This window comes from Heterocephalus glaber, unplaced genomic scaffold (genome assembly GCF_053883595.1).
Source record: "Heterocephalus glaber isolate CG9 unplaced genomic scaffold, H.glaber_assembly_v1.0 deba00000281, whole genome shotgun sequence".
NCBI lineage: Eukaryota > Metazoa > Chordata > Mammalia > Rodentia > Bathyergidae > Heterocephalus > Heterocephalus glaber.
This window is the reverse complement of record NW_028258139.1, coordinates 36,113,922-36,126,022: the sequence shown is the minus strand read 5'-3', so window position 1 is coordinate 36,126,022 and position 12,101 is coordinate 36,113,922. Positions and strand designations below refer to the sequence as shown.

The window sequence follows — 12,101 nt, the reverse complement described above, 5'->3', positions numbered from 1 at the left end:
TTTCAACCTCATTTGCTCAATTGAAGAAATAAAGTTTTTGTCATATGAAATAGATGATGGCTTGAGATAAGCAGTAATACATGGTTTTCTTTTTTTTTTTTTTGTTCCAGGCATTGCACTAATATTTCACCTTTTGGTCTCTGCAGCATCATAGTCTCCCTTTTGTAGGTGAGGTACATGTGGATGGATGCCTCTTGCCACCTTCTCAGTATACATAGTTAATACTATGAGATAGGATCAAAATATGCAGTAGATGTTTATATTAAAAAATTTTATCATTGTAAATGACAAGTATCATCAATCCCCGCAGATTATGCCCCCTCACTTCAAATACACTCACCCCAGAATTTTTGCCACTTGCTGAAGCAATTAAGTGTAAGTTTATGAGGTGCAATTAAAAGTATAGCAAATGCTGCTGCTGGGTGCCACCCAGTGGGTAGAGGCTTGTGAAAACAGGTGTGTTTTCATCCACCTTATCTATTAGATCTGGCACTCTGGGCCTTCTGGCTCTTCTGCAAAGGAAAAGTGACCATGAAAGATACATGTTTTGAATCCATTCAGGACATTGAGGCCACCAGAACAGTACAATTAAAGACATTCATGAAAGAGGCCTTCTAGAACTGCTTCAGAAAGTGGAAAGAATGATGGACTAAGCGTGTTTGAACTGAGGGAGGGTATTAATAGCAATGTATCTTTTATTATAATAAATAAAAATTAAAAAGTTTACCATATGTTTTAATTATACTGCATATATAAACTTGAACAGTTGAGCCAAGTACTGTGTTATAATTTTATTTTCCTTTTCCTGAACAACTTTAGGCTGTCTCTGGAATTTTTTTTTCTCAATTTAGTGAATACTCATTCTTTCATCCCCAAATGTTTTTCACATACATTCACATTCTTTCACTTTATCATCTTCATCAAGTCTTTGTTAGAGCTCTCTGACCTACTCCTGTATGTATTGGATGATATTACCTAGTCTAGCTACATAGCTGTCATTTTTGAAATTGCCTTTGAATTCATCCTGAAGGTTCCTTTTGTTACAGACTTTTTTGTTTTCTAGAGCCTATGTTTTCTTTCTTGATGTACCTCTAAAAGCTCTGTAGAAGTAAGAGGAGTATAAATATTTTGAGACTTCATGTATCTGAAAATATATTCTACTTTTATATTTTCTGGACAGTATGTTAGAGGACAGTAGAATTCTAGATTTGAAATCATTTTCCCACAGATTTTAGTTTTCATTTTTCTAGACGCCTTCATTTTCTGGTTTTCTTTTTTTGTTTTTTTGAGACAGGGTCTCCCTGTGTGGTTCAGACTGGCCTTGAACTCACTATGTAGCCTAGGCTGGCCTCAAACTTGCAGTGATCCTCCTGCCTCAGCCTCCCAGGTATTGGGTGGAAGAAAATGAGCCGAAACAGGAGCACCTTAGGCAGGGCTTTATTGGGAAGGAGCTGCCAGGTTACCTCGAACAATGGCAAGAGAGGGTGAGACTCACTGGTGTGAGGTTTATATAGGGTGGTGCAGCGGGAAGAGTATCTGAGAGTTGAGAAACTGGACGCCGGGTGATTGGAAGGGGAAGATCACATGGGTAGCAGGATGGAGCAACAAGTTAGGTTTTGCTTCTCCAGAGGGAGTAGGTTTCACTTTTCGGAAGTGGCTCATTTCTGTAATCAGGAACCATTTTAGGAATGGGAGCCATTTTAGAATATAGGACCGTTGGGACCATTTTGTCTGGTAGGAGGACTCTATCACTGGAATTACAGGTGTGTGCACCACACCTGGCTGGTTTTCTTTTTCTATTTGATTTTATGCCTTATGTTGTGGAAGATTAGTTTTATTTTCTATTCCTTATATTTTTCATATCTGCTACTGTGTCTCAAAAATTTTAGGAGTCTTATTTAAATTCTTTTTTGTAATATCACGTTCTTGTTTCATGAAGCAATTTATTTTGTACTGTTGAGGATATTGTTAGATTTTTTTGGTTTGTTTGCTTTACATTTGATTTTGCAGTTTGTCCTCGAAGTTGCTTTTCTATTTAGGTGTCTTTCACATTAGTAGCTTGTTCATATGTCTAGTAATGCTTTTGCTTTCTGATTTTGTCTACAATTAGAACAGCTGAAAAAAGAGTTGGGTCTCTGTGCATGTCACTTTGGGCTTTGCTGAAGGCAGTATGGCTAGGCTGTTTTCTTTGCAGAACTCCTGTATAAATAGCTTTCTAGGTCTTTGTATCAGATATAGTCTGATTTTCCAGAGAAAATTTTTTGGTGTTTGCTTGGAGGTTGTTATCCTTGCTGAAGGTTTTTGGAATCCTGATTGGGGGAAGAGAAAAGGGGTCTCAACAGTGGTTACTCAGATTCACCTTTTCATCAGTGTCCATCAAGCCAAAGACATTGTGTTTTGCTCTTTTCACAGAATAAGTTTTCAGCTTCTGGTCTTTTTTCAGGATGGTGGTAGTACAGATGCCATCTGTGTATACTGTAGAGGGGGTTTGGGGATATAACTACTTCTTAAACCCATAGAGCATAACATTGAGTTACAACAACCCATCCATACTTTTCTATTTTAAATTTGTACTTTAGCATAATAGTAGCCAGCTGTGCATCTTCAGTAGCTGTGCCTGGGGGGATATAGGAAGCAATCTTTGTGTTTACCCACTTGTTAGAACAAATGGCACTGTGTGTGTATGTGTGCAAATGTGGCAAACCAGGATTTTTACCTACATAATGCTTGGCTAACAGGTTTTGCATGTTTACCTGAGCATCACAGGGGGTAAAATACACCCACACCACTTCTGTTATGCAAATATATTTCACCATAATGGAATATGTGTAATTTTTTGTTTGTTTGTTTTTGTACCGGAGATCGAACTCGGGTCCTTGCGCTTGGGAGGCAGGCAGCGGAACCACTGAGCTAAATCCCTGGCCCTTATCATAATGGAATATGGATGTGACTCACAGTAGCTGCACCTGGGGAAAGCAAAACCCATCTGTGCCTTCACCATTTGGCAGAACAGCAAGGAGTGTATAAGAGCTCCAAAGCAGCAACAGATTTTATCCATGAGATGCTCATTGGTAAATTTCTGTGCATTTAGGATTTGTTTTAAAAAACTTTTCTTTTGATTTTTCTGGTAGAAGTAGCCCAATTCAGGACAATGGCCATGAAAAAACAGATTTGCAAGTTTTGGAGGAGGTTGAAAGTGAGTCATCAGATTACTCTTGTGTGGATGATGATAATGACTTCGATGTTGACCATGTGAGCCAAAGTTCCTGTGACAGTGAAATGGAGCAAGAATCAACTGATACAGACATGGGGAATGCAGACTTCCTTGATTCAGATGACAAAGAAAACAGCAATGTTGAGCATATATTTTGACTAGTTGAAATGGTACAAAGTGGTCATGCAACCAAACGGAATGATCCAGTGTTAGAACTAGGTCCGACAACATAGTGAGGATCTTGACTGGGGTGATACCTATTGGGCAGAATGCCAGCACTGCCAATCATTGTTGGAAATTGTAACAGACCAGATGCTTCAAGATGTTCAATACACAAATGATGAAATACAAGTAAAAGGTTTTGTATGAACCAGTAGGTGTACTCAGAAATGCATTCATTATGACACCTTGCTAGCTGAACTGAAAGCATTTCATAGATCTGCTGTATTTAGGGCTTTTTCCTGGTAATTGCAGGAATATAGAAGCAATGGGTATGGGCATGAGATTTGTAGAATAACAGTGACAATGAGATTTGGTTTCCTTCAAAATTGCCTGAGGCTTGATGACAAACAACCCCCCCACCCCAAGAAAAAGAATTGATAATCTGGCTGCTATCTGCTTGCTGTTTGAGAGATTTGTGAGTAGTTGTTAAACAATTTTATCATCTGAGTACATGACTATTGATGAACATTTTGCAGCATTTCATGGTCGCTGTAGCTTCAGGCAGTATATGCAAAACAATTGCTTCAAAATATGGCATAAAAATATATACTCTTGTGGATGTGAAGACTTATGCTTTCAGTTTAGAAATTTATCATGAAACTCAGCCACCAGGTCCTTATTCATATATTAATAAACAAAATGATGTTGTGAACAGACTTGTTGCTCCTGTCTCCCAAACTAATTGGGCAGCAGGTGACGAAACCACTGAGCTAAATCCCCGGGATCCCAAACTAATTGGAATGTGACATTCAGCAATTGATTCACCAGTTTCCAATCAGTGTCACATTTGCTAATAGCACAAGTTAACCAGCGTAGGAACTGAACACAGGAACAAAGCAGAAATTCCAAATGAATGTTAACAGTTTTAAAATAGAGACTTGTAGAGTACAGTCTTTGGATTTCAGAAAGATAGAACGTTGACCTCATATATGGCAAAGAAAAACAAACTGGTACTGCTGATGTCAGCATTGCACCATGATGGAAATATTGATAGAGAAACCTCAACAAAGTGGAAGCCTGAGATGGAAACTTTCTACAACAAAACCAAGGTGGAGTAGATGTTGTTGATGAGTTATGCAGCAACTATGATGTCACTCAAAACACAGATTGTTGGCCAATGTTTATGTTTTACTTGATCTTAAATATCTGTGGCATAGTTTACAAAGAAAATAATAAGTGCAAAATACTATGGAGACATTTTCTTAGCAGATTGGAACTGGAACTCATAAGAGATCATTTACAACATAGGAAAACCAAAATGTTTCTGTCCCAGGAACTACGCAAATATATTCTGGAGCACACTGGTGAGCTGACAGGTGAACAGGCAGGCACAGCATCACAAAGACCTACTACAACAATAGGAAAACCAGAAATATTCAACTGTGCCCTACAAAAGAGGACAGGAAAACAAAACATGTGCTATCAGTATAAGCAATACTTGTGTGGAACATGCAGTTTTCATGTGTGAAGACTGCCTTGGTTGTGACAGTTGAAGCAAAGATGATTTCTGTGATAGACTTTTATATGTATTTACATTGTAGTTCACATAGGTTTTTATTTCTGATGTTATCTTTTAGGTTTTTTTTTTTTTTTTTTTAAGTACCAATAAGACTTTTTATTCATTGTATTTTCCTGGGGAAAGGAGAAGGGAAGGAACAGTCAGCACTCGTGTTAGGAAATGATTAGAAAATAGGAAAGGAAGTAAGTGTAAAGGGGTACAGCAAAATCAACCATCAAAGAGACACCCTGGTGATGGGGTCACCAAAGCCCAAGGTGGCTTGGTCCTGGGAAGTTCAGGAATGGCATGAAGGATTCAGGGAAAGGACAGGTACATACTTTCCCCCCCTCCCCCCTCCATCCCTCTCCATAAATTCAAGATTTCACACAGAGCTTTGGTTTCTAGCAGTAAACATGGAGTTACATTCGTCTGTCTCCTATTAAACAATCTTGAGGCCACTTTGACATAAGTTTCTTGCACCTGCATAAAAGTTCCTGAGTGACTTGAATATACATTCATACTCCCTTTCCTGGTCTCCTGACCCCACTTTAACATAGAAGGCCCCCCAAGGCCCCCACTTCCTTTTCTCGAGGATTACAAACTCAGTAGGTTTGATCCATCCAGACAGCAGGTGCTTGGCATGAATTGTATCAAATAACCGTCTTGACTCAGGAGGTTGGGAACAAGAGGTAGAGGCTCCTTGCTCCTTCAAGGTTTCTGCATAAGTCTCTTAAGAGTTGCAGAGATACTCCAAGAATTAAATATGTATGTGTGTGGGTGTGTAGTTTTTCTTTAGGGGAGAGAAAAAGGTAGGAGTCAGATTTTTAGGACAGATTTGGTCCCAAATAGGAGATAAGGAAAAGGGGACTACAGAAGAAAAGATGGTTCATGATCCCCACTTCAAAAAGAGCCTCCCCGAACTTATTTTTCAGATCCATTTGCCTGGTGCAGAACCTTCTGTCAAAGATGATTTGGCTATTTTTCTCTCAACACAAAAAGAATTTTGTAAACAAACCCCAAAAGAACATGGAGAAAAGACCAACACATTATATTTACACAAACTAGGCCACCTAGCAATCACCAACTCAGAGACTCAGTAAAGTCCTACAAAGCCCAGACAAATATAATAATTAAGAGGAGGACAGCATTTGAGGGAGACAAGAAACCAGGATCAGACACACACTACCCATTGCGTTCTATTGCATTTGTCTCGTCTCAACACAGTGAGGTAGATTTGCAGTGATCTCACAGCACGTAAACGAAACCCCCCTTTTCTCTTCTATTAGTCGCTACTGCAGCAGGGCAGGACACTGGCTCCCAGCACCACTGAGGCCCTCTTTTATGGGTCTCGCTGGAAGCCAAGAATGTTGAATGGTTCCGAATTTTAGTCCTTGCTTCGTGTAGCCATTCCTGCACAGCACATAATGGGCACAAGGGTATTGGTATTAAAACAGCATTACCAACTCACTTTTTTTAAATGTATAAGCGCACACACACACACACACACACACACCCTTTTGTGCATTGTAGAGCTAGGCTTATCTAGCGAAGAATGGATCAGATATGTAAAGCTAGCCCCTTGCCGTATGATTAGACAACCATCACATCACCTAACCTCAGCTTCCTCTCTGGGCCTTTTACCTGGCCCAGCCTCTCTTAACTTCTCTGCACCACCTTTTCCTGTTTGGACTAATTTTCAGTCTTCCAGTAGAAGATCAAGTCATGGGGCAGACCCTTTAAAACCTATCCTCCTATGAAAAATGGAGGGGATTTCAAGAAGGTACTATGGCAGAAGACTCAGCTCTCATTGGCAGAAATGAGGTAGTTCACTTCGATAGGCTATGCACTCCAAATGTTTGCTCTCCGTAGTGATAGAAACAAAAAGTATTCCTGCTGTGCAGACCCGGAGCTGCTGCCGACTTATCCCTGAGATTGCTCTTATACCTGAGAACACAGTGCAGGAACGAGGGCCTTAGATTAAAATATACAAAAATACGAAGCCAGAATATTTATATTAAGAAAAAAAGTTAAAATGCACAAGATACGTCATTCGCACACAGTGCAGTTGGCATCCTGGAGAAAGTGGGACCCAAGGTGCAGTCATCTAAAGGAGCAAATAAATAAAATCACATTGGCCCAGGAAGGGATGAGAGTGAGTGAGGAGCAGCAGATCTGCAACTGTTCTCCCAACCACCCTTTTTGCCTGTCATCATAACACATTGCTTGGAACAGTTCCCAGCACCACGTCCCAAGATTGGGTTATGAGGGAAAAAAAGATGCTAAAAACCCCACATTGCTCCCGAGATTCCCTCCCACAGAATGTAGTAGCTTGTAGGTTGGGTCCATTAATTTGATCTCATACCTAATTGATTTCCCTGGCAAGGGAAATATTATTACATATCCTTCTTCAAAAGGAAAACAACTTCCCTATCCTTGTGGGGGTAAAGCCTCAGATACAGCACGCAGGTTCTAGGGTGGCTCTCCCAAAGCCCTCACTTTTACTTGGATAGAGCATGGTTGGAGTTCCTTTGCCTCACCCCTTCCCCCCACTGAAGGAAGATGGTGATGCTGGGAACCCTGGCCTGGGATACATGGCAGTGCCAGCTACCCCAACCCACCCTAACCCCACTTTCTCCACTGCCGATTGATGCCTGCTTCTTGAAACTTCCTGATAACAAAGAATATCCCCCACCCATTGTGCTCAATTTTGGGCCTCCGGAAGTAGGGCAGGGCTGTTGATCTCTTCTTCCTCGAGGAAGTAGGCTGGCTTCCCCTGGGAGCTGGGAACCTGCTGGGCCTTCAGTGGACATGAGATCACCATATGGTTAATGCTTTGGCAGAAGTGGCACTTAGGCTGGGGTGGCAGCTTGTATTCCTTGGCATGATGGTCTAGACCACCACAGTTGTAGCACCTGTCTCCTTTGGATCTACGCTTCTGCATGTTCTTCCCCTTGGGTCACCTCTCCCAGTACAGAACACCCCACCGGGACCGGTGACACGGATGGATTCCAGGCCCTTTGCAGACTTTTTAAAGGTGAACTCCACTGTCCTCCTTCAGGCTCCGAAAACCCTCCATGTGCAGCTTACTCTGGTGCACAAAGACGTCCACCAGGGGGTCAAGCACAACCCAAGTGCGGGCAGTCATGGACAGGAAGCCGAACCCCATGCACACGTTGAACCACTTACAGATGCCCTGCACCGTGCAGCAGCTGGGGCTCGTCTGCCGCCCGGGCTGCGTCCACTGGCGCCTCCTTGGGCGCCTCCTCGGGCACCTTGGCGCAGCCACCTGCAAACTGCTGATTGGACACTGAGCCCGTGGTCATCCGCTGAGCCCGTGGCCCCGGGCCCTTGGTTGGGCGGCTGCTAGCCCCAGTGAAGTCCGGAGGCAAAGGGGTAGCTTGGAGAAGAGGCTGCTGCATCTTCCCCCACACAATAGCAGTGGGGGGGCTCCATCTTTTAGGTTTGGTAAGCAAGTAAACAGCTGATATGAAAATGTTGATGTCTGTTCTAAGCATTTATTATATGTTTGATATTTTATTAATATCTTATTTTCCCACTAAGTGCACATTGTACAGTATAGTAGGAAGCTCCTGACAAAACAGGACGAGAGGTAATAAGAATCGCCTGCCACACAAGAAAGGAAAATAAGCACATATGTTGTCTGTGTTAGTGAGATGTGTGCATGGACATGCAGTTTTTATGTATGAAGACTGCCTTAGGTGTGATAATTGAAGTAAAGATTTTTTTTTGTAGAGTTCTATTGGTATTTTCATTGTAGTTCATATAGGAATTTATTTGTTATTTTTTAGACTATACAAAAAAGTCAATGTTGAAAATTTTGACGCTTTTATATACACTAAATAATAACTTAAAATTCAGTATTTTATCTTTCATTTTTACCTGTTAAGTGCTCATTGTTTAGTATAATAAAACTCATAAAATTGAAATTAATAATTCATCAAAATATTCTAAAGAAAAAATGTTGATATTATACACCCACAGAGGATCAATATTTGCTAGAGTATCAATTAGAAATGTCTCTGACATCTAATTGTAAGTGAATAATTTTTGTTTTCAAATTAATAAAAAAGGTTAGGGCATTGCAGTAGCATTAATTGGCCTTTAAAAGTATCTGAACTTTGTATCTGGTTATCTAAATAGAACTATTGTGTTTTATATCACTCTAACTGCAGTAGTAGACATTTACTACCACATGTATGTTGTCTACCTTTCTAATTGATATCTGATTATAAAATCCTAACCATTTTTTCTGTTTCTTAGTAGATTAATTTGAAATCCCACTTTTGGATATGAAATGTAGTCTCAGTACCCGGTTTTAATTTCTAGTTACTCTGACATTATGTGCTGCAACTTACAAAATTTGTTCCTTCTGTCCTCCCTCTTTCTTCTCTCTGCCTTTCTTTGGATAGTGACATTTGTCTTTGATATCTCTCTTTTTTGTTCAAATGAAAACTTTTTTTTTGGTACTGGGGGGATCGAACTCAGGACCTTGGGCTTTTGAGGCAGGCCAGGGCACCATTGAGCTAAATCCTTGGCCTTGTTCAAATGAAAACTTAATACCTTTGATGTTAAACTAACCACAGAGATGACAGATTATTTAGTACTTTTTATCTTATCATGGTAAAACTTGATTGATAAGTATCTGTCAGAATGATTTGATATTGATCCTATAATAGGAATTTTCTTTTTTAAAAATTTATATTTATTTTTTTGGTACCAGGGATTGAACTCAGGACCTTGTGCTTGCAAGGCAGGCACCGGAACCACTGAGCTAAATCCCCAGTCCTGTTGTTTTTATTTAAAAAATTTTTTTTGGTACTGGGGATCGAACTCAGGACCTTGCATTCGAGGCAGGCGGCAGAACCACTGAGCTAAATCCCTGGCCTATGTTTTTATTTTTTGAGACAGGGTCTAGTATGTAGCCCAGGCTGTCCTTGAACTTGAGGCAGTACTAACTCAGCTTCCCCAGTGCTGGGATTATAGGCATGGGCCTCCATGCTTGGCAACATTGCCATTTATTAAAAGAAATAAAGGTAGGCCAGGGATTTAGCTCAGTGGTTCCAGCGCCTGCCTTGCAAGTGAAAGGTCTCGAGTTTGATCCCAGTACTACAAAAAACACAAAAGAAATAAAGGTAGCTCTTGAGATACTTTATCAGTTTTTATAAGCATTAGCATGGGTTTTTTATTTTCTTAAAAATATTTAATGCATTGCATTTCTTATAAGTACAGTGGTTTGAACTTTAAATCAGTTTTTTTTGTTTTGAGAAAAAGTCTCACTATGTAGTTCAGATTGCCCTTGAGCTTACTGTGTAGGCTGACCTAGAACTTGCAGGGATCCTCTTGCCTCATCCTCCCAAGTGCTGGGCTCACAGGTGTGCTCCACCATGCCCAGTTGAACTTTAGATCATTCACAAATATGATAAAAGCTTTCTGTTAGTAATAGAAAAAGAATAAACTATGTAGAATATAAGCTGTTATATTTTTTCCATTGAATAAACAACTTCCGTTTATCCTGAATGCATGGTTTTAGCCAACAGGATTTATCATTATGATTAGAAAATAAATACAGTGCTAATAGAAGATTTCAGGAGAAAATTAAAGTTCTTATGACAGCCTGAGAGAAAAGGTATAGATTAGGGTAAACTTTTTGGGGGGGTTTACTTTTTGTTTGTTTTGAGATAGGGACTTGGTTTGTAGTGCAGGCTGGCCTTAAACTTGCAGTGTTGTTCCTCTTGTTTCTGTCTCCTGAGTGCTGGGATTCCAGGCATGCACCACTATGCCTAGCTCTTTTACTTTTTTTTTTTTTTTTTTTAAAGGAAAACATCTGTTGTCACATTTTAGACGTATATAATGATAACATTCATCATAGGGAATTTGTACCTGTACATGATATATCTTGCTTCTTCTTTTTGTTCCCATTCACCTCCCCTCCCTTGACCCCTCTTCCCTTCCTTGTTTTCCATCTATTCTTTTTCTTTTGTCCCTTCTTTCCTTTTCCCCTCCCCCTTCCTTGTCTCATTTGAACATTTTCTTGCCATTTCCCAATATTTATTACACATTTTGGTCCTCATTTCCACTTTCCCTTTCTCACACTAGAGAAACAGTGTGGTAATTAAACTTGAGTGTCTGATTTGTCTCATTTAAGAGCATGTCCCGAAGTGTAGCCATTTAGCTAGAAATGTCTCAAGCTTATTATCCTTCTTTATAGCAGAGTAGTACTCCATTGTATAAAAAACCCTTGTCTTTATCAATGCCTTGGTTGATGAGCATTTGGGCTATTTCCAAGATTTGCTGTTACAAACTGTGCTGCTATAAACATGGATGTGTATATATCACTGTGGTTTGTTGCTTTTAATTCTTTTGGGAAGATATCAAAAGGAGAATGGCTGGGTAGAATGGAACCTCTAGTTTTAGGTCTTTGAGGAATCTCCACAGTGATTTCTACAGTGGTTGCACCAGTCTACCCTCCTACCAACAGTGGAGAAGCGTTCCTTTTCCCCCATAGCCCTGCTGGCTTTTGTTATTGGTTCATTTCTTGATAACAGCCATTCTTTCTTAAGTGAAATGGAATCTCAGTGTTGTTTTAATTCGTATATCTCAAACGACCATTGATGTTGAATTTTTTTTTCATCTTTTTATTTGCTGTTTCTACTTCTTCTGAGAAGTGTGTTATTCAGTTCAGATGTCCATTTTTGGATTGGGTCTTTGTCATAGATGGCTTTTATCAGTTTGAAATAAAGACCATCTATTCCAATTTTTGTAGAGTTTTTTTTTAATCACAAATGGGTGTTGGACTTTGTCAAACTCTTTTTCTGCATCTGTTGAGATAATCACGTGGTTTTTGTTCCTCTGTCATTGTGGTATATGATGTTTTTTGATTTGCTTGTGTTGAACCATCCCTGCATCCCTGGGATGAATCCTACTTGGTCATGGCATATAATCTTGATGATTTGCTGCATTCTGTTTGCCAGTATGTTATTGAGGATTTTTGCATCTATGTTCATTAAGGAGATTGGCCAATAGTTCTCTTTTTTGGTTAGATCCTTCTCTCATTTTTGTGTCAAGGTAAATCTTGCTTCTAGGAATAAGTTTGGAGTATTGCTTCCCTTTTAATTTCATTAAAGAATTTGAGGAGTTGTGGCATTA

At 39.9% G+C, this 12,101-nt stretch overlaps 1 protein-coding gene and 1 pseudogene across 2 annotated transcripts in view; one reads left to right on the top strand and one right to left on the bottom strand.

Annotated features, from left to right (window-relative positions):
* Mob1b (MOB kinase activator 1B) overlaps positions 1–12,101 on the top strand; it is an 86,825-nt gene that overhangs the window by 19,828 nt on the left and 54,896 nt on the right. The gene's annotated exons all lie outside the window — the stretch shown is intronic.
* Positions 7,636–8,353, bottom strand: LOC147830279 (protein lin-28 homolog A pseudogene; annotated as a pseudogene).